General features: G+C 52.6%; 1 long non-coding RNA gene across 1 annotated transcript; it reads left to right on the forward strand.

Annotated features, from left to right (window-relative positions):
• Positions 1-31: 31 nt before the first annotated feature.
• LOC145507156 (uncharacterized) lies at positions 32-11091 on the forward strand. The gene is made up of 2 exons (XR_014054620.1): positions 32-1381; positions 10602-11091. It is a non-coding gene; the product is annotated as an uncharacterized LOC145507156 (long non-coding RNA).
• Positions 11092-22467: the final 11376 nt, after the last annotated feature.

The following is a 22467-nucleotide window of genomic DNA, read 5'->3' on the forward strand; positions in this document are numbered from 1 at the left end:
ATATGGCAGCCCCTATGTGACAGCAGCCGTTGGCAGTTAGGAGGGCGAGCGCTGGGAGTGACACGTGTCTGAGCTCCACCCTCCCGCTCTTCCGCCATCTCCCCTCCCGCTGTCCCTGGCCTCCCTTGTCCACCACCCCACCTCTCCCTGCTCCAGAGAGCGAGAGTCAGGTCCCTGCCTCCCCCAGATCTCCGTGCCCTCAGCCCCCAGTCTCACATTTGTCTCCAAGGCCTGTTTCTTCTACCTCAGTAGTGGCTCTGGCCTGTTGGTGTCCTCTTCTCACTTCCAGTGGGCCCTTCAGGGCCTGCTTTTGTCTGCTTCTCCGCCCATGTTGCTCTGACAGCACCCCCCCACCCCCACATCTTGACTCCCATCCCTGTGTTGGCGCCCCCTCTCAGCTGTCCTCTGGTCTCTGCGACTCTCCCTTCTCACCTCTCCACGGACCCCCTGTTCTAACATCCTCACCTCTTCTCTGCCCATGACTCTCTTGATGATGTCCCATCTTTCTCACGGCACAGGCTGAAACTTAGGGGCCACCAACTCCCCCATGAGGTACCCTCTTCCACGATGGGTGGGTCTACAGGAAAGTTCCTAAAGTACCTTAAATTCAGCAGGTCCCCAGTAGATCCTGCAGTTGCTGCCCAACAAACCTGACCCCCTTCTCCAGGCATTCCTTCTGCCCAGTCACCCAAACCAGAAACCTGGAGCCCGTTTCCCCTTCCTCTCCTCCCCAGCACCCATTCTAGCTCCAAGGCTGACTGTGCCCTGAAGAGGAGAGCCTTGACTTCATCCTCTTCTTCATCCCCACATCCCCAGTCCAGCTCACACCTCACCCTTCCTCCCCAGGATGCCTGTGAGGCCCCCTGCTTCCATTCGCTGAGTTGTTCACAGGCACTTAGGTGTCTTCTCCATGACCAGTCCATGCTGAGCACAGGGAACCCAGGAGAGAGCTGAGCAGGGCTGGCCCATCTGTGCCCTGGGTCAGCTGGGATCCAGAGATGAATATTGTATGCCAGGGGATGCAGTGACCTCCCCTGCCCCATGGACATCCCCAACAAGGCTGCCTAACCTCACATATGTCTTTATCAAGATTGATGGCAAAACCAAGAATATATCTGTCTCATAAATGTTCAGAAGAAAAACAACTTAGCCTCTATTGAATACCACTTGAATTACTGGTCATTCTTGGCCTTATTATAAGTGGAACAACCAGATACCACAAACATCAAGATTCGATATGGTGAGACGTCCACCTCATCACCTACTCAATGTTCTTCTCTAAAAAATTAAACCTGAAAGCAACTTAGCCTCTAGTCCTAATTGCAACTTGCGGGTAATGTGGAGAGAGAGGAACACGCTAAATGACACAGCAGGGACACAGGTGAGCAAATCCAGATGATGGGACACTCCGCTGGGTCTGTGACCTGGTTTCTCCAAGAAGCCCAGGGCACAGAGGATGAAAGGAAGGGGAGAAGAGAGAGTGAAGGACACTTCACAGCCCACTGCAGGGTGGGTTGTTTGAATTCTGATTCAGGTCACCTATGAAACACCTTCCTGGGTAATTTTTGTTGTTGTTCAGTTGCTCAGTCATATCCGACTCTTTGTGAACCTGTGGACTGCAGCACACTAGACTTCCCTGTCCTTCACTGTCTCCCAGAGTTTGCCCAAACTCATGTCTGTTGAGTCGATGCTGATAGTTAGGGACATTTGAATACAAACTTGTGTTTGATGGTATAAAGGAAGTCTTATTAACTTAGTCAAATATGACAATAGTGTGTGTGGTGGTTATGGAGGCAAAAATCTGTATCAATTAAAGATGCAAGCAAAAGTGTCTACGGGTAAAATGACAGGGTGTTTGACATTTAATCTATTTTAGAAAAAGGGGCAAGGGAATGGATGAAACAAGATTGGAAACATTTAAAATGTTTGCATCTGGGTTATAGGTATATCACTTTATTCTCTCTACTTTTGTTAGTATTTTTAAATTTTCTGTAATGGAGAGAAGGAAAACAAAATATTTATCATTTTTATTATGTGTTTTTAAAGAACAAACAAACATTTTCTCTTAGTTTATAAGGAATTCTATTTTCAACACTGAATTATCTTTTTTGCAACCAATTATTAAGCCTTTAATGAAAATACTTAAATTCTGCAATCAATGCCAGAGGATCCTGGCATGAAAATACTTTGTCTTAACTTGGTTGCTGTCTTTTCATTGCTTAGAGCAATATGGAAATCTTCCCAGTGCTCAGATGTACTTGAACATTCTTTCTTGAAAATTTAAATATATACATCTAAGTGGCTAATTATTCAAGTTTCTATTTAATAACAGATTCTATTTTTATTAAAAAAATCTATCACTAAAATTATGTGAGATGAATTACCTTCCATGGCTTTTCAAGGACAGAGAAAATAATTTTAATATCCTATTTTTTCTCATAGTGAAAAACATGAATGTGCATACATTACAGATGAGCAAATTAGACAAGCTTGAGAATAGAAGTGGATTGAATTTGATTAAATTTGGCCTTAATAAAGCCAGAGGGATAAAGTTAACTGTTTTTTTGTAGTTGTTGTGCAGTGTCTGTTTATCTGGAAATGTAGCCATATATGATAAAGATGTCAGGGGAAAACCCTTAGACTAGACAGAGAAGCAAACAGTGAGGAAAAGATTGTCATGCTTTGCCTGATAAACTCTGAAACACTTATTTTGAAGTAGCTCAGCCAGAAGTTCCCCCAAAAGAAGCAGTAGCCCACCTCTAGTTTTCAATCAGTTGTTGTTATTCACTCACTAAGTCATATCCAATATATCCAACTCTTTGCAACCCCATGGACTGCAGGATGCCAGGCTTCCCTGTCCTTCACTATCTCCTGGAGTTTGTTCACATTCTATTCCATTGAATCAGTGATGCCATCTAAACATCTGATCCTCTGTGGTCCTCTTTTCCTTTTGCCTTCATCTTTCCCAGCATCAGGGTGTTTTCCAATGAGTCGGCTCTTTGCATCAGGTGGCCAAGGTATTGGAACTTCAGCTTCAGCATCAGTCCTTCCAATGAAGATTCAGGGTTAATTTCCTTTAGGATTGACTGGTTTGAGTACTTGCAGTCCAAGGAACTCTCAAGAGTCTTCTCCAGCACCAAAGTTCAAAAGCATCAATTCTTTGGCAGTCAACCTTCTTTATGGTCCAACTCTGAACATCCATTCATGACTACTGGAAAAACCATAGCTCTGACTAGATGGACCTTTGTCGGCAAAGCGATGTCTTTACTTTTTAATATGCTGTCTAGGTTGGTCATAGGTTTCCTTACAAGGAGTAAGCGTCTTTTAATTTCATGGCTGCAGTCAATGTCCCCAGTGACTATGGAGCCCAAGAAAATAAAATCTGTCACTGCTTCCACTTTTTCCCATCTACATGCCATGAAGTGAAGGGACCGGATGCCATGATCTTAGTGTTTTGAATGCTGAGTTTTAAGCCAGTTTTTTCACTCTCCTCTTTCACCCTCATCAAGACGTTCTTTAGTTCCTCTTCAATTTCTGCCATTAGAGTGGTATCATCTGCATATCTGAGTCTTTTGATATTTCTCCTGGCAATCTTGATTCCAGCTTGGGATGCATCCAGCCCATAATTTTGCATGATGTACTCTGTATATAAGTCAAATAAACAGGGTGACAATATACAGCCTTGTCATACACCTTTCCCAATTTTGAACTAGTCAGTTGTTCCATGTAAGATTCTAATTATTGCTTCTTGACCCACATACAGGTTTCTCAGGAGAAAGGTAAGGTGGTCTAGTAGTCCCATCTTTTTAAGAATTTTCCACAGTTCGTTTTGATTCACACAGTCAAAGTCTTTAGCTTAGTCAATGAAGTGGAAATAGATGTGTTTCTGGAATTCCCTTTATTTCTCTGTGACTCACTGGATGTTGCCAATTTTATCTCTAGTTCCTCTGCCTTTTCTAAACCCAGGTTGTACATCTGGAAGTTCTCAGTTCATGTAGTGCTGAAGCCTAGCTGGAAAGATATTGAGCATAACCTTATAGCATGGGAAATGACCACAACTGTATGGTAGTTTGAGCATTCTTTGGCATTGCCCTTCTTTGGAATTGGAACAAAAACTTAACATTTTTCAGTCCTGTGGCCACTGCTGAGTTTTCCAAACTTGCTGACATATTGAGTGCAGAACTTCAGCAGCAGCATCTTCTAGGATTTTAAATAATTCAGCTGGAATTCCATCACCTCCACTAGCTTTGTTCGTAGTGATGCTTCCTAAGGCCTACTTGACTTCACACGCCAGGATGTCAGGCTCCAGATGACTGACCACACCATCATGGTTATCTGGGTCATTAAGGCCATTTTTTTTATAGTTCTTCTGTGTATTCTTGCCACCTCTTTTTACTATCTTCTGCTTCTGTTAGGTCTTTAACATTTCTGTCCTTTATTGTGCCCATCCTTTCATGAAATGTTCCCTTGATATCTCCAATTTTCTTGAAGAGGTCACTAGTCTTTTCCATTCTGTTGTTTTCCTCTATTTTTTTGTACTGTTCACTGAGGAAGGCTTTCTTATCTCTCCTTTGTATCCTCTGGAACCTGCATTCAGTTGGGTATATCTTTCCCTTTCTCCTTTGCTTTTTGCCTCTTTTTTCTCAGCTATTTGGAAGGCCTCCTCAGACAACCACTTTGCCTTCTTGCATTTCTTTTTCTTGGGGATGGTTTTGGTCACCACCTCCTGAACAGTGTTAAGAACCTCCATCCATAGTTCTTCAGGCACTTCGTCTACCAGATCTAATCCCTTGAATCTATTCATTACCTCTCAGATAGAAAGGCAGAGAGAAGAAGCAAGAACTGCAATCCCATGGCCTCCAGAATGAAAACCACAATCACAGAAAACTAACCAAAATGATCACATGGATCACAGGCTTGTGTAACGCCATAAAACTATAGCTATGCTGTGCAGGGCCGGGTGGGTCATGGTAGAGAGTTCTGACAAAACTCTGGGTGGTCCACTCGAGAAGGGAATGGCAAACCACTTTTTTCCTTGAGAACCCCATAAACAGAATGAAAAGGCAAACAGATAGGACACTGAAAGATGAACTCCCCAGGTTGGTAGGTGCCCAATATGCTACTGGAGATCAATGGGAAATAACTTCAGAAAGAATGAAGAGATGGAACCAAAGCAACAACAACACCCAGTTGTGAATGTGACTGGTGATGGAAGTAAAGTCTGATGCTGTAAAGAGCAATATTGCATAGGAACCTGGAATGTTGCTGCTACTGCTAAGTTGCTTCAGTCGTGTCCGACTCTGTGCAGCCCCATAGACGGCAGCCCACCAGGCTCCCCTGGCCCTGGGATTCTCCAGGCAAGAACACTGGAGTGGGTTGCCATTTCCTTCTCCAATTCATGAAAGTGAAAAGTGAAAGTGAAGTCGCTCAGTCGTGTCCGACTCTTCATGACCCCATGGACTGCAGCCTACCAGGCTCGTCCGTCCATGGGATTTTCCAGGCAAGAGTACTGGAGTGGGATGCCATCACCTTCTCCTGGAATGTTAGGTCCATGAATCAAGGCAAATTGGAAGGAGTCAACAGGAGATGGCAAGAGTGAACATCGACATTTTAGGAATCAGCAAACTAAAATGGACTGGAATGGGTGAATTTAACTCAGATGACCATTGTATCTACTACTGTGGGCAAGAATCTCTTAGAAGAAATGGAGTAGCCCTCATAGTCAACAAAAGAGTCTGAAGTGCAGTACTTGGGTGCAATCTCAAAAACAACAGAATGATCTCTGTTCATTTCCAAGGCAAACCATTCAATATCATGGTAATCCAAGTCTATGCCCCGACCAGTAACGCTGAAGAAGCTGAAGTTGAATGGTTCTATGAAGACCTACAAGACCTTCTAGAACTAACACCCAAAAAAGATGTCCTTTTCATTATAGGGGACTGGAATGCAAAAATAGGAAGTCAAGAAATACCTGGAGTAACGGGCAAATTTGGCCTTGGAGTACAGAATGAAGCAGGGCAAAGGCTAATAGAGTTTTGCCAAGAGAACACACTGGTCATAGCAAACACCCTCTTCCAACAACACAAGAGAAGATTCTATACGTGGATTTCACCAGATGGTCAATACCAAAATCAGGTTGATTATATTCTTTGCCTTCAAAGATGGAGAAGCTCTATACAGTCAGCAAAAAGAAGACCAGGAGCAGACTGTGGCTCAGATCATGAACTCCTTATTGCCAAATTCAGACTTAAATTGAAGAAAATAGGGAAACCACTAGTCCATTCAGGCATGACCTAGATCAAATCCCTTATGAGTATACAGTGGAAGTGACAAATAGATTTAAGGGACTAGACCTGATAGACAGAGTGCCTGATGAACTATGGACGGAGGTTCGTGATATTGTACGGGATGCAGGGATCAAGACGATTCCCAAGAAAAAGAAATGCAAAAAGGCAAAATGGTTGTCTGAGGAGGCCTTACAAATACCTGAGAAAAGAAGAGAAGCTAAAGGCAAAGGAGAAAAGGAAAGAAATACTCATTTGAATGTAGAGTTCCAAAGAATAGCAAGGAGGGATAAGAAAGCCTTCCTCACTGATCAATATAAAGAAATAGAGGAAAATAATAGAATGGGAAAGACTAGAGATCTCTTTAAGAAAATTAGAGATGCCAAGGGAACATTTCATGCAAAGATGGTCTCAATAAAGGACAGAAATGGTATGGACCTAACAGAAGCAGAAGATATTAAGAAGAGGTGGCAAGAATACACACAAGAACTATACAAAAAAGATGTTCATGACCCAGATAACCACGATGGTATAATCACTCACCTAGAGCCAGACATCCTGAAATGCGAAGTCAAGTGGGCCTTAGGAAGCATCACTACGAACAAAGCTAGTGGAGGTGATGGAATTCCAGCTGAGCTATTTCAAATCCTAAAAGATGATGCTGTGAAAGGGCTGCACTCAATATGCCAGCAAATTTGGAAAACTCATCAATGGCCACAGAACTGGAAAAGGTCCGTTTTCGTTCCAATTCCAAGGAAAGGCAATGCCAAAGAATCCTCAAACTACTGCACAATTGCATTCTTTTGACACACTAGCAAAGTAATGCTCAAAATTCTCCAAGCCAGGCTTCAACAGTATATGAACCATGAACTTCCAGATGTTCAAGCTGGAGTTAGAAAAGGCAGAGGAACCAGAGATCAAATTGCCAACATCCGTTGGATCATCAAAAAAGCGAGAGTTCCGGAAAAACATCTACTGCTTTATTGACTATGCCAAAGCCTTTGTGTGGATCAAAACAAACTGTGGAAAGCTCTTTAAGAGATGGGAATACCAGACCACCTGACCTGCCTCCTGAGAAACCTGTATGCAGGTCAAAAAGCAACAGTTAGAACTGGACATAAAACAACAGACTTGTTCCAAATAGGGAAAGGAGTATGTCAAGGCTGTATATTGTCACCCTGCTTATTTAACTTATATGCAGAGTACATCATGAGAAACGCTGGACTAGATGAAGCACAAGCTGGAATCAAGATTGCCTGGAGAAATATCAATAACCTCAGATATGCAGATGACACCACCCTTATGGCAGAAAGCAAAGAAGAACTAAAGAGCCTCTTGATGAAAGTGAAAGAGGAGAGTGAAAAAGCTGACTTAAAACTCAACATTCAGAAAACTAAGATCATGGCATCTGGTCCCATCACTTCATGGCAAATAGATGGGGAAACGGTGGAAACAGTGACAGATTTTATTTTTGGGGGCTCCAAAATCACTGCAGATAGTGACTGCAGCCATGAAATTAAAAGATGTCTGCTCCTTGGAAGAAAAGTTATGACCAACCTAGACAGCACATTAAAAAGCAGAGGCATTACTTTGCCAACAAAGGTCCATCTAGTCAAAGCTGTGGTTTTTCCAGTAGTCATGTACGGATGTGAGAGTTGGACTATAAAGAAAGCTGAGCACCGAAGAATTGATGCTTTCAAACTGTGGTGTTGGAGAAGACTCTTGAGAGTCCCTTGGACTGCAAGGAGATCCAACTAGTCCATCCTAAAGGAAATCAGTCCTGAATATTCAGTGGAAGGACTCATGCTGAAGCTGAAAGTCCAATACTTTGGCCACCTAATGCAAAAATCTGTCTCATTGGAAAAGACTCTGATGCTGGAAAAGATTGAAGGCAGGAGGAGAAGGGGACAACAGAGGATGAGATACTTGTATGGTATCACTGACTGAATGGACATGAGTTTGAGTAAACTCTGGGAGTTGCTGATGGCCAAGGAAGCCTGGCATGCTGCAGTCCGTGGAGTCACAAAGAGTTGGACACAACTGAGTGACTGAACTGAACTGAACTGAACTGACCATTATGTCTACTACTGTGGGTAAGAATCCCTTAGAAGAAATGGAGTACCCCTCAGTCAACAAAAGAGTCTAAAATGCAGTACTTGGGTGGAATCTCAAAAATGACAGAATGATGTCAATTCTTTTCCAAGGCAAACCTTTCAGTATCACAGTAATCCAAGTCTATGTCTCAACCACTGATGCTAAAGAAGCTGAAGTTGACCAGCTCCGTGAAGACCTACAAGACCTTCTAGAACTAACATGAAAAAAAGATGTCCTTTTCATCATAGGGGATCGGAATGCAAAAGTAGGAAGTCAAGAGATACCAGGAGTAACAGGCAAATTGGGCTTTGGAGTACAAAATGAAGCAGGTCAAAGCCTAACAGTGTTTTGCCAAGAGAGCATACTGGTCGTAGCAAACAGCCTCTTCCAACAACACAAGGGATGACTCTATACATGGACATCACCAGATGGTCAACACTGAAATCAGATTGGCTACATGCTTTCCAGCCAAAGATGGGGCTCCATACAGTCGGCAAAAACAAGACCGGGAGCGGACCGTGGCTCAGATCATGAACTCCTTACTGCCACACTCAGACTGAAATTGAAGAAAGTGGGGAAATTCAGGTATAACCTAAATTCAGTAGGTCATTCAAGTATAACCAAAATCAAATCCTTCATAATTTTACAGTGTAATGCCCAACAGGTTCAAGGGGATCAGATCTGATAGACAGAGTGCCTGAAGAACTATGGATGGAGGTTCATAACATTGTTCAGGAGGCAGTGACCAAAAACATCCCCAAGAAAAAGAAATGTAAGAAGGCAAAGTGGTTGTCTGAGGAGGCCTTACAAATAGCTGATAGAAGAGGAGCAGAAAGCAATGGAGAAAGGGAAATGGCAAGCCATTTTCCTCCTCTCTTGGAGGAGTACATGGCAAACCACTCCAGTGTTCTTGCCGCGAGAACCCCATGAAGAGTATAAAAAACTACAGTGAATTCTCTAGAAAAGCAGACTTCTCGAGTGTGCTTTGAATTTCAGTTGAGTCTTCCACGAACACGACCATAATAATCAGGGACGCCGTGCATGCATTCCTCACTGAACATGGAGCAGGGAGTCCCCTCGTGAACCCTGTCTGGATATGACCAGGAGGGTGGTGGCCCTCAGCTGTCAGTGATGAGAGCAGCTCCCTCCTCTGCATGATGGCTCCCAGGTTGAAGACGTGCTTTTCCACAAGGCACGGATGAGACATGAGCACGTCCAGCCCTGCTGGACAAGCAGGCCGTTCACCCGCAAGCCTTCTTAAGGCAAGACATAAATGATCCCTGTTACATGTGTGGTCGGGGCTGTGCCTGCCTCCGTCATTTCCTCCCATTTCCTGCAGTTTCCTCTCCTGCCGTCCAGCTGCTCCGAGAGCCAGTCTCGTCCCTGCTCACAGATGGCCACGCTGGCCCCGCTGAAACAGATTCACTGGGGCGGCAGGGGCCGGGGAGACCGCAGCTCTCCTAAGTCTGGGGCACTGGGAGGTCTTCCTGGCTTTGATGCCCGGGCCCCTTGCCACCGCAGAGGGTAGGTGCGTGGCATGGGCTGCTGCGAGCTGGCCACAGGAGGGCAGCGTGGGGCGCCCCGGTGACGGGCCGTGTGCTCTCAGGAGAGCAAGGCTGTGTGTGCGTGTCGTCGAGGGCCATCCACGAACACGAGCAGTGGGACCAGGCGTCTAGCCACCTCGCAGGCACTCAGACGGCCCACGGCACCGCAAGCAGGAAGCAGGTGGGGCAGGGCCCCCTGCCCACTGCCCACTGCCCCTCCTCACCACCACGCGTGACCCAGCACCAGGCCCCCTCTGCGCTGCAGAGTTTTTCTTGCTGGGCCCACTCCTCCCCATTCTGTCCAGGTGGAGGCAGCTGGGGCCAGGGTGGAGGACGTGTGAATAGCTGGTCTCCCTCCAGAAATGCTTCTCCAGGTGACGGGCAGCAGGCTGGGCTCAGGGCCTGAACCCCATCGCCTGGAGGGGACCCGAGGCCCCGAGTGGCTTGTATCTTGGGCGTGTCCTCTGACGCAGGCCTGCTCCCAGGAAGGCGGAGCATCCACCCAGGGCCAGCCCTCCAGGGAGTGGGAAGAGCGGGCCCCAAGTGTCGGGGCGGCAGCCAGCCTGCTGCCCTCAAAGCCCCTCGGTGCTCCGGGGAGGCTGTGCGCTCGGCGTCGCTGTCACTTCTGTCCAGAAGCACCTCCGGCCAGGCCAGTCCATGTTCTCCCTGTCCCCGCCAGGTCTCCATGACGACAGAGGAGCAGAGACCCTGGTCCTGTGAGCCTCGCGTCACCTCTCCAAGCTGGAAACACAGATGGAGCCTCAGGTCCCAGGAAGGGCACAGGGGCTCAGCCAGCAGCCGCGACCTGGAGACAGTCTCCACTCAGCTGAGATTGACAAAGGCATCAGTAATATGCAAAACTGGAACCCATTAACCTGATCTTTTTCCACTCGTTTTTTTTTTTAAACAGCTTTATAGAGGCATAACTCACATACCACAAAATTCACCTATTTTAAGAGCACAACTTAATGACTTTTCATCAGTCGACAGAGTTGTGCAGCTATCCGATGCTAGAACATTCCCTCGACCCCAAGGGGCCCCTCCTGCCCTCTGGCCATCACCCCATCGCTACCTTCCACCCAGCCCCTGGCAACCACTAATCTGCCTTCTGCCTGTCTGGCTTTGAAACTCTGAATGTTTCAAATAAACGAAGTCCCTGCCAAACGTGATCTTTCTCTGAGGTGCCTGATCCACTCAATGTCAAGTTTCAAGCCTCATCCGTGTCGTGTCATCAGGGCTTCACTGCTTTCTATGGCCGAATACTACTCCACTGTGTGGACGTGCCCCGTCCTGATGGACTCTGGGGAGCCCCCTGTGGGCTGCTTGAACACCTCTGTACAGGGGTTTGTGTGCACGTGTTTCCATTTCGCTCGAGCATAAACCTAGGAGTGGAACTGCCGGGTCACGGGGGACTCGCTGTTTACGGAACAGCTGCCCGTTTCCATTGCCATCATCTATGCAGGAGGAGTCCAGCTTCTGCACACCCGTGCCAACACTTGTTACAGTCTGAGTCTGCTTTCAGCCACTGTGGTGGGAGCCCACTAACCTTCATTGTAGCAGACTGTGACACAGCTCAGCTGCTCACAGCACCCCGATTCAGCACACTGTCCCCACGGGACCCCGGGTCACTGTCCCAGCCCTGGAGAGCAGCCTCTAGTTCCCAGCCTTCTCACGCCAGGTCCCCAGTACCTGTTTGCATTGTTGGGACGTTTGTGTTGCTGCTGCTGCAAACACACCTGACCAGGCCGGCCGCCCGAGATCTTCAGCTGTCAGCCGTGCTGGCAGATAAACCTGACCCAGTGCCCAGACCCAGTATCACCACGGAAGAGTTCACGGCGTCACAAGCCATCGTGCATGTCCTGTGGCTCATCTAACAGGAGGATCGCTCCCTGTTTGGCCGAGGCTGCACAGGTACTGCAGGAAGGGGCCCCATGTCTCTTTGCGGAGGACCCGTCCCCTCCTGCCCCCTGGGCTCCGGGCAGTTGCTGCCTTGGGTCCCAACTAGCAGGGCCACGCTTTGGAGGAGGGGCGTTGGCCAGGTCAAGTTCCAGCTTGCAAGTCCTGCGAGGCTGCACCCCTAAACCGGGGTGGCCAGGGGAGATGGGCTGCCTGGGGCCTGTGGGCAGGGGTGCAGGAGTGTCCACTGGCAAGCGTGTGCCCATAAATACCCCGCGGCGACGCGGGCCAGCAGGGCCTCCTGTCCACCGTCTGGTTCCCGCTCAGTCATAAAGCTGGGAGAAACATCACTCAGTGGAGGGACAGTCACACAGGCGACCCCGAGCACCCAGACAGGGCAGGTCTGGGGCCTGTGTCCAGTCAGGGTCCTGGCAGACGGCACCCATCCTCCCTGGGGGTCGCCGAGAGGGGAGAGACACGGTGCCGGGGGTCCTCAGGGCTTCAGCTCGGCGGGCCCCGCCCTCCCGGCGCCTTCCAGCAATTCTCCCAGGGGTTGACTTAGGCAGCCCTCCTCCCCCCACAGGGCGGCTGCTGAAATGACTGGGGGTTTGGGGGGAGCAGCCGGGCAGGGCTCCGTGGAAGGAAAGAGGCAGAAACACCCGTCAGCAAGGCTCACGTGTCCCGGAAGTGACGCTGCCAAACCCAGAGCGGCTCCTGGCGTCCTCACATCCCGAGGCTTCCGTCGCCGCACAGAGCATTTCTGTGCTGGCCACACTGTTGTGTGTACCTTTAAGAACATTCTCATTCGGGGGTTCATTAAAAAGGGTTCCAGATCTGCAGAAACACTTAAGAAATAGCAGGAGGTATTCGTAATGTGCACAATTGCTAGAATAGAAAAAGATTTTCTCTTTATCAGCAAGAAAGGGGCCGAGAGCGCAGTGGGCAACTCGGGAGAAATCTGAGGTCAGTGTGAAGCAAAGTGCTGAAGGAAGAGCCCGTGGGAAACTGGGCCTCGAAAGCAGGGCTCTGCGGGGAGCGATGGTCAGGGAGGGGACGGGCCAGACGTGTGGGGTGGGCTGCGCTGGGGAGCAGCCTGCATCGTCACCGGCAGACCCAGCAGACAGATCCGAGCAGCCACCCGGCAGAGGGCTGGATCCTGGACAGGCCCCGAGCTTGGGCGGCAAGTGGGTCTGCTTCACGTGAACGGATCCTCCACTGCCCCGGACAGGTGAGCAAGACTCCTGTCTGCTGTAAAGATCCATCACTGCCTGGCAGAAGTGCCAGGCCACGTTCCAATAAAGCTTTATTTACCAACACGGGTGGTGAGTCATCCTGCGGGCCACAGTCAGCTGACCCCTGATCTAGAGCATCACCCATCCCCAGGGTCAGGGAAGCGAGCCTCTCATCAGGGGGGCCCTTCTGCCTTGGAGATGCTGTGTCCCCTCTACTCCCGGCCCGGTGGGGTCGGGTGCCCAGCGGAGGGGCGCCTCTGGCTGTGAGGCACAGGGGGTGGGGAGAGCAGACCCTGGTGACGTTGGTGCGGACCAGCGATGCCCGGCCCATCAGCCAGCTCATCCTCTGACATGCTTCCCAAAGAAACCCTCACACAGCTCCATGAGGAGACAGGGCCCCCTCTGGGGACAAGAGGACTTTTAGAAAGCAAGTCAGGTCCGGTCTCCCTCGGGAGACATATAAAATGGAACACATTAGAGGCTTTATTCTACTCTAAGAATCAGACTGGTTCAAAGAGAACCCAAAGAACCGACACTGATGGACCGGGTTGAGAGGCTGAGGACGGTGTGCGTGGAGGCGGCAGTGAGCGCTCCTGAGTGACCACAGGCGGCGGGGAGGGGGCCGTGCCCGTCCATCAGGAGTGTTCATGCTCCTCCGTCACCTACGCCTCACAGGGCTGGGAAACAGCCTGAAGCCGTGACGGGCGAGAATCAAGGAGCCTGGGCCGCGTTCTCTGGACAACACACACTTGAGTATTGACGCGGGAACACCCTGCTCAGCTGCGGGGGGTCCTCACAGCCTTGCCTGAGTGTCCATCCCCACAGAAGGAATGGCACCACCGATTCCCCGGGGCAGGTGCACACAGCAGTGGACGGATCTTAAATACAGTGGGGGTGAAGCATACAGGAAGCAGAAGGGGCCAAGGGTCCCACAGCCATGTGAGTGTATCAAAATGCATGCACGCAACACACACACAGATGTGCACACGCATGGCACAGATGTGCTCAGCACAGGAGCGCGGCCCCTTTTGTGGGGGTGACGCGGGACATAGAAACACCAGCAAATGATTGAGGAGGGCTGTGGTGCAGCCATGACTGCGGGCCCAGAACGAGAGCCTGGCCACCTCGGTCACTGGCGCCAGATGCCCCTCCACGCCACCCACACCACAGAACCACGTGAGGAAGAAGGGAGACCAGCCAAGCTTTTCTCTTCAGCAAGACCGCCATTAACATAAGTGAGCCTGATACGCTGAAGTACCAACAGAAGGACAGCTGTACTCTCGTAAAATGGAATCTTACTATGGATGCTCTCAACACTTTAAAGTATATTTAATTTCATTTAACATCAGTTTTAAAATAAGAAGTAAAACTAGTGCATTTTCTAAACTTGAAATGTTTCTGTATCACAGTAGTCTTGTCCCTTTTTATTTATTCGTGTGCGTGTTTACGGCTGTGCTGGGTCTTTGGTGCGTGCGGGCTTTCTCTAGTTGCAGCGAGCAGGCTCTAGGGTGCACAGGCTCAGTAGCTGTGGCACGTGGTCTTAGTTGCCCTTTGCATGTGGGATCTACCCATCTAACACGTGTCCCCTGCATTGGCAGGCTGTCTCCCAACCACTGGACTACCAGGGAAGTCTGACAGTCTGTACTTCTGATTTAAAAAAAATCCTTTGAAATGGAAAAAGAAACCCCTAAACTGGCTTTGTATTTTGAAAGATCACATCATGTATGCACACACACATACATGCATGTATACACACACGTACACCTCGTATGTGTATACACAGCCACCTCACACGTGCATGCAGATGCATGCATGCACACTCACACATGTACACCCCACATGTGTACACACAGCCACCCCACACATGTATACATGCATACAGATGCATGCACGCACACTCACACATGTACACCCCACATGTGTACACACAGCCACTACACATGTGCATGCAGATGCATGCACGCACACTCACACGTGTACACCCCACATGTGCACACACAGCCACCCCACACGTGCACACACACACACACACACACATCCCACAGGTACATCTTTTCAGTCCCGTTTGCTGGGTGCACCACTTCAAGAGCACCAGTTATCCTTATGCTGGGTTGTCTTGTCTGTTCTTAATGTGATTTAGGTTTACGAAACTCTTAATAAACGCCTCTTGTTTTACTTCATTTACTGGGTCATCTGAAACCTTTCTGAGGCCAGTGGCTCCCATACGGTGGCCTCGGCATCACCTGGAAGGCCTGTCGGTCCACCGGCTGCTGGCCCCGCCCTTCTGAGAATCCATATTTCTGATGGATGCTGACACCGTGGGTCCAGGGACCACACTCTGAGAACACAGCTGTGTTGATCACTCAATTTCCGCCTTGTCTGTTTTGCTCTTTGCTGTCTATAATTCGCTTGCTGCTTCTTTATTGATAGTGTTTTCTGACGTCTGGAGTCTGATTTTCATTTCTCAGCCTTTTGTATATTTGTGATGTTTATCTCCCGAGTCCCTGTTCCTATCACATCTCTCAGGCGGAGCGTGGGAGGAGACTTTGTTCTGTCCGCTGGCTGTTTCTCCCAAGTCGGGTGTGTGGTCTCTTGCTATGACCCTGTCCTGTGCACTGAGTCACTTATTTTCCTGTGGCTATTTGTACACCCCTGGCCTCCCCACCCCTTCCCATCTTGTTCAAGCCTGAGCGACTGTCCACATGCCCCAGTGTGTTTGTAACCCTCGTCAAAGCCTGGCAATGGTTTGCTTTCCCATCAGAGGCATGGATACTTGTATTCTGGATGCCGTGGGGAGCTTGGGGGGGCTGGTGGCAGAAGGGAGGTCTAGGAGGAGGGGTGTTGTTAGAAGCAGCCTAGCCTTGCTTCCTCCTGCAATCCGTGAGATGTCCTGGACTCACAGGGGGAGGGCGCTGTGTCCAGTCCCGGATCCCAGGCCCACGGCTGGTGTGCCTGGAGCCTCCATGCCCTCCTGGGAGGGTCAGCTCAGAGCCGCCCCGTTTCTGCTGTTCCACGACTTCCCAGGATCAGTATGTGCAGACGACCCAGGGCTCCCACCCCCCAGTCACCAGCTGGCATGGCTCTGGGGCAGGGGTCAGCCGGGACCATGAGGTTTGCACCTCTGCTCCGCGGTGGAGCTGTCCCCTCCTAGCTCAGCACCCAGTGTCTGAAGTTCGTGTTCTTGGTTTTTGCTGGGATTCTTCTCTGAGTTTTCCTAATTATTTCCTTTCGATTCATCCTGGGGGCAGGAGATTCTGCCTCACCACTGTCTTTGACCTTCTCTTCGAATGTCCGGAAGCAAGGACAACGCTCAGTCCCATAAGAACGTACCAACTCGTGAACTTGGCAGATGCTGGGAACGTCCCTGAGAAGGAGCACCTTGGTACTTCCGGGCACTGGAGTGCAATCCAGGTCAGAGCAGCAAGCAGTAACATCAAGACCAAGAAGGCAGATATCCCCCTGGCAGGTTCCAGGTCTGACAGCACCCTCCCGGGTGGGATACAAGCTCTGTGGCAAGCACGGTGCTTCTCGGGTGCCCTGCGGCTGTCGAAGCGCCAGGCGGGTGGGCTTAACGATGATGCCGGCGGGACCTGGAACACCCCAGGCACGTGGCTACCCCGGCACGGCCCTCACCCGCCCGTCCTTCTCCACGCCCGTCGCTTCGGACCTCACACCCGCTCTACAGCTGCACTGACCTTCCAAACACACCACGGGTCCCAGCCCCTCCTGGAAATGGGCTCCCGGGCGCCCAGCACTCCCGCCCTCCCTTCCGTGGACCCCTTCCTGGACGCCGGCCCACCTGGGGGCAACCCATGCCCCACCTCCTCGCTTCAGCTTCTCAGGAGTGGCAATCGAGCTGTTGTGCGCCCTCCAGTCGGGGCCCTGCGGCCTCGGGCCTCGGTGGACAGGGAGCCGCCAGCCTGCGGCAGCCCTTCCCCGTCACCTCTCTGTCCCGCCTTCCTGCCTCCTCTGCTCCTTGCTTCAGGGCTGGGGTCCCTACACGCCTTCTCAGGGATGGACCTCGGCATACGGGTGCCCGGGGCTGGGAGCTGAGGGCGCCCCGGGCCTGGACCAGCCAGGGAAGCGGGGGCTCCCACCACACCAGGCTAGGAGTGGTTTTCTTCACCGGGACTGGCAGCCTGCAATCGGACGGAAGCTGGGGCTTCCCAGGAAACGGGATCAAACTCGGGGAACACGGCTCCACCGCCCCCTGGCGGCCCTGGGGCCACTGCACACTCGCAGTGGGGTCCTGGGTCTGGGCCTGACCAGGCTTCCCTCCCGCCAGCCCGCCCCCAGGCCGGAAGGCCGCACTGGCCGTGGAGGGAAACGCGCTTCCCCCATCCATGGTGCTGTGGTATCAGGGGGCGGAGGAGGAGGCGGTAAAGAAAGCGTACGCTGACCCTCCAGTGGGCTGCAGCGGGTCCCCGCGGCCCGGCTCCGACCTCCCGGGCTCTGCCTGGTCATCGCCCGGGGAAGCAGGGGGGTGCGGTGCTGACAGCACTCAGGCCAGGGCTCCGGGGCCCGGAGCGCCCCACCCAGCCTCCGGTCTGGCCCGTGGTTCGCACGAGGTTGCACACAGGGCATCCCGTGGGGCCCGGCCCACGCCGTCATGCCACACAGCCCAAGGCTGGGTCTCAGAGGAGCCGGTCCGCAGGTGGACAGGGGTGTGGGCCCCAGGACAGACAGGCTGCAGGCGGGCGGGCGGGGCCGGCAGGACACTGGGGGAGCACAGAGTGGGGGCCCCTTGAGGGGACAGGGGCTCTGGCCTCAGTGGCACTGGGCCCCTTTCCTGGCTTTCTTCAACTTCCATGCTGAGTCGAGGTCATTACTGCCTCCTGAGCAACCTCCGCACCAGGTGAGCCCCTGGAGACCCTCCTTCAAGTCACAGGGCAGCCACTCAGACTTGCCCCTGAGGATGTGAGCTGCACAGGGGCAGCTGGCCTGGGTCAGGGCAGGGTCCCAGGGGAGGGGAGGGCAGGTCCGGGTCCCAGCAAGTGAGCGCAGGCCCGCTCAGGGCGGCCAGGCGCTGTGGAAGCTGCTGGACACAGCGGGGAACAACCCAGAGCCGGGTGTCAACGCCAAGCACTTTGTCCCGGGAAGGAACCTCCTGGCCAGGCCCCTCGGGAGGGGAGGGGAGGCGCAGGGCAGGCCCAGCAGCAGCACGGCCAGGCCACCCGCCGTCCTTAGAGGGCCTTCCCGTTGCTGCATTGTGGGGCTCGTGGGGGAGTGTCGGCCTCCAGATGTCCATGTTCTGACCCTGGAACCCGTGGCTGTGGCTGCACGTGGCGGGTGGGGTGGGGGCCCTGCAGGTGTGACCGTGGGCCTGGAGGCAGCCACTCTGCATCTTCTGGGGCCGCGTCCTCACGGGGCCCTTAGACGGAGGCAGGAGGGCCAGGCTCAGGGAAGGAGGCCAGGGACCCAAGGAGCGGCCGTGAGCCCCGGGACCTGGGCGGTGTCCCGAAGCTGGAGAAGACAGGAAAACGGATCCCCTGTGGACAGCTGGCCCCGAGGCCTCCTGCGAGAGGACACGGGCGGTGTTCGAGCCACTGAGTCCGAGTCCGTTGTGACGACACCACGGGCCACTCCAGGGTCAGTGGTGGCCCCACCGAGCCCAGGCGGGATCACCCCCAGGGGGCTGAGCTCCCCACCCCGAGGCCCTTGCCGTCACCTCAGAAGGGCTGCAGGCCCGGACACTGCCCTTCTTGGGGCGACTGCCCACCACCCCTTCTGCAGGCTGGAGGCCGCTGCAGGCCACGTGGACAACCTCTGGGCAGGGGCTGGAGCATGCCCAGACCCCGGGGAAGGCTCTGTCTGCGTGGTCACAGTGCTGCACTCACACGCCCGCCTCCCGACACCTCCAGGAGGAGCTCATGGAGGACACGCTGCCTCCCCAGGGATCCCAGGCCTGGGCCCTCGGCATCCCCACGGCGCCTGCAGCGGCGTCCTCTGGGGGCCATCTCAGCCCTGAGGGGCTCTTGCCAACCAGCTTGAAGAGCGGAGGGCACTGAGAGGTGCAAGCTGCTTGTGAGGAGGGCGAGGTGACTGAGCACACGGCCGACCCTGCGCCTCCCAGGGACGCGGCAGAGACAGGCCCCGACCTACCAGACAAGCACACGTGATGATGCTGGAGGAGAGAAGGCCTGTTTTATTTCAAAGCTAAGAAAAAGGCCTGGAGTCTTTCCAGTCACTTCTGACCAGGTAAAAAATTTATCATTAGATTTTTTTTTTTTTGTACTCTCAAATGTAAATTGGTTAACCGTCGGAAAAAGCCAGAGCCAGACCAGAGATGATGCTTTTGAACTGTGGTGTTGGAGAAGACTCTTGAGAGTCCCTTGGGCTGCAAGGAGATCCAACCAGTCCATCCTAAAGGAGATCAGTCCTGGGTGTTCATTGGAAGGACTGATGTTGAAGGTGAAACTCCAATACTTTGGCCACCTGATGCGAAGAGTTGACTCATTTGAACAGACCCTGATGCTGGGAAGGATTGAAGGCAGGAGGAGAAGGGGACGACAGAGGATAAGATGGCTGGATGGCATCACCGACTAGATGGACATGGGTTTGGGTGGACTTAGGGAGTTGGTGATGGACAGGGAGGCCCGGTGTGCTGCCGTCAATGGGGTTGCAGAGTTGGACACGACTGAGTGACTGAACAACAAGACCACAGATGCCCAAGCGCACAGCACTGCTGGCAGGTAGTGACGACTCACTGACAGGAAATCAGGGTCCTACGTCCCGGGCATCACCCCACCATCCCCGCCATAGCCACGCAATCGCCGGTAAGTGGCTCGGTTGCCGGCTTTGTGCAGTGGGGACCTCTAGCCCCTGGAATTCCTTCTTCATCTACATTACATTCTCTCAGCAAGATTTTCCCCCTTTACAAAAGGGATTTTCATTTCGGCTTCGGCTGGTGTGTTGCAAAGTCTTCTTGCTTTTTATTTCAACAGAAATGAGTTTATTAAATTCATCTCTTAAGAAAGCAAGCTTCATGTTAAGTACACAAATACTATAGATGTAAGTACATGGAAAACTGCCCTGGGAGCAGGGTCGCTCGGCAACCCCAGCATTTGCAGGGCTGGGGGAGCAAGACCCTCTGAGTGTGGAGGGGCCAGAGCAGGGTGGAGGGGTATCGGCTGTGCGAGGTCCGAGCCAGTGGAGACGTGCAGGCCTCCAACGGCAGAGGGCTTACGACGGCAGGACTGCGCCGCGGAACCCAGTGCTGGGTGCCAGCCCGCCTCGTGCAGGCCCAGCCCGCAAGGTGGTCTCTGAGGGGCTGCACGGGGACTACCTGGGCAGCTGCAGGCCCACTGCCCTCCTCTGAAGGAGCACAGCGCTGCGTCTGCGCTGGGATGCCCCGGGGCCCGCCTGGACCTCCACTCGCCCCTCTTCTCCCCGCGAGGGACCCCACATCTGCAGCTGCAGCTGGGGTCTGTGTCTTCTCTGCTCTCGTCCAGGGCTGCAAACGGCGGCTGGGACCCAGGAGGCTACACACACACGTATTGAAGAACCCGCCACCGACCAAAACGTGCTCCCTGCTTGCTTCCTGGTTTTGGTATGTGCACCGCTAAGAACGACCAGCCCAGAAACGGGTAAAAACTGGTAAGGAAACAGGACACAGAGAGACCCCGGGCCAAACTGGTGGCCAACAGGCTTTTGACAAACAAAATGGGCTTCAGCAGGCAAGGCAAGGGCACGTCTCCTTCCTGTTGTATCACAGATCCCGGCCCGAGACGAGATGAGGACAGGTCAGCAGCGTCCTCGGGTCACCTGCCCCGCGTTGGGCCACACGCCTGGTCAGTGCTGGGCCGAGGGCTGCAGGCGGCTGCAGGGACAGTGAGGCCCGGTGACCCACCAGCTGGGGTGGACGTAAGGACCTGTCTGCCACCCTCTAGCAGCTGGTGGCCTTACCCGCCTGGTGACAAAACCTGATAGAAAAGGTACTTTAGGGGAAAATGAGCTTCTTCTCAGAGTCTCCCTCCTGGAGACACACACGCGTGGTTGTGACAACACGCTTCCTTCCCAAGCCTGGAGCAGGAGAGGCTGGAAGTGCGCTGTGACCGCCCTCCTGGGTTTCTCAGGGCCGTGGGCCTGCCTGGGCGATGGAGCCGCGGCGGCTCCTCGGGCCTTCCGTGTGTGCAGAGGCCCAGACACGTGCTCTTCTGCCCAGCCTCCCAGGGAAAGAAACTCCGAGCACGACGCGATCCCCTTCTCGGCCCGCAGATCACACCCGCGGCCTGGTGGGAGCAGGGTCGCCGGGTCAGCACTGACCAGCCTGCCCGCTGACCTCAGGCCCACGGCCGTGATTGTGGGCGCTGGCTCCTTACGGAGCAGGGTCGCCGGGTCAGCACTGACCGGCCTGCCCACTGACCTCAGGCCCGCGGCCGTGACCGTGAGCGCTGGCTCCTTAGGCCAAGAGGCTGGCCCAGCAGAGATAATCAGACGCATTTTCCTTCCCTCCTTCTCCTCTAACAGGTCTGTGAGGGGCTCAAACCACAGCTCCAGAACTGGCCCCCTGCCTGGCACAATCGCTTTTAATGACAAAAGCAGCTTTTTAGTGAAATGCAAAACAATGGTCACTAAACTATGGATTCCAACTCAGAAACTGCTGGGAAACATTTTAATTCTTAAACTCTAAACAGGAGCCCAGCGAGGGCGGGAGGGAGGAGAGAGAGGGGAAGGAGTGGGCTCCTGCAGGGACCCCCGGGGCACCTCCCGCCATGAGGACCGTCCAGGATTGGAACCACGGGCCACGCGGCGACTGAGCACCTGAACTGAGGCCTAAACTGGCGAGATCTTACCTCACTTCCCTTTCAACAGTCACCTGAGGCTTGGAGCTGCGTGCTGAACACGCGGAGCCCCGGGGCAGAAAACCTGATTCAGCGGTTCTGCAGTTTAAGAGCTCAACTCCAGAAGAGCACAGCATGACAATTAGCCTGCAGGAAATCTCGCTTGTTTTCCAAGTTTCAATGGGTGAATAAAGTGTGACTTCCTCTCACATGACTCATTTCTGACAACTGGACTTGCAGGCAATGAAGGGGTAGGTACACTGATTTGCTTTTGCGTTTTACCCCACCGCCATTCTCTGCTTGAACCTCCCCTGGAAGGAAGGAGTCACGAGATCAGCTGACCACGGTCCTCACAGGAGACTTACAAAGAAAGCTCTTCTACAACAAATGCCCGGCTCTGTAAATCGGGGGTAATTTCTCCCTCCCTTGGCTACTTCCTCCTTGCCTTCTTCCTCTTCCTCTAATGCGGTAGTTACGTTCTGAAACACACAGAACAAATGCTTCGGAACCACTCTTCAGTCCTAATATATGTCTCAATCAAACCAAACCACATCCAAGCAAACTGAGCTAACGGTGTGTGCGCACACATGTATGTGTCATGTATGTGCGAGTGCAGACGCATCATGGAAACAGG

Source organism: Giraffa tippelskirchi, chromosome 5, assembly GCF_054371585.1.
Source record: "Giraffa tippelskirchi isolate mGirTip1 chromosome 5, T2T-mGirTip1v1.2.pri, whole genome shotgun sequence".
Taxonomy (NCBI): domain Eukaryota; kingdom Metazoa; phylum Chordata; class Mammalia; order Artiodactyla; family Giraffidae; genus Giraffa; species Giraffa tippelskirchi.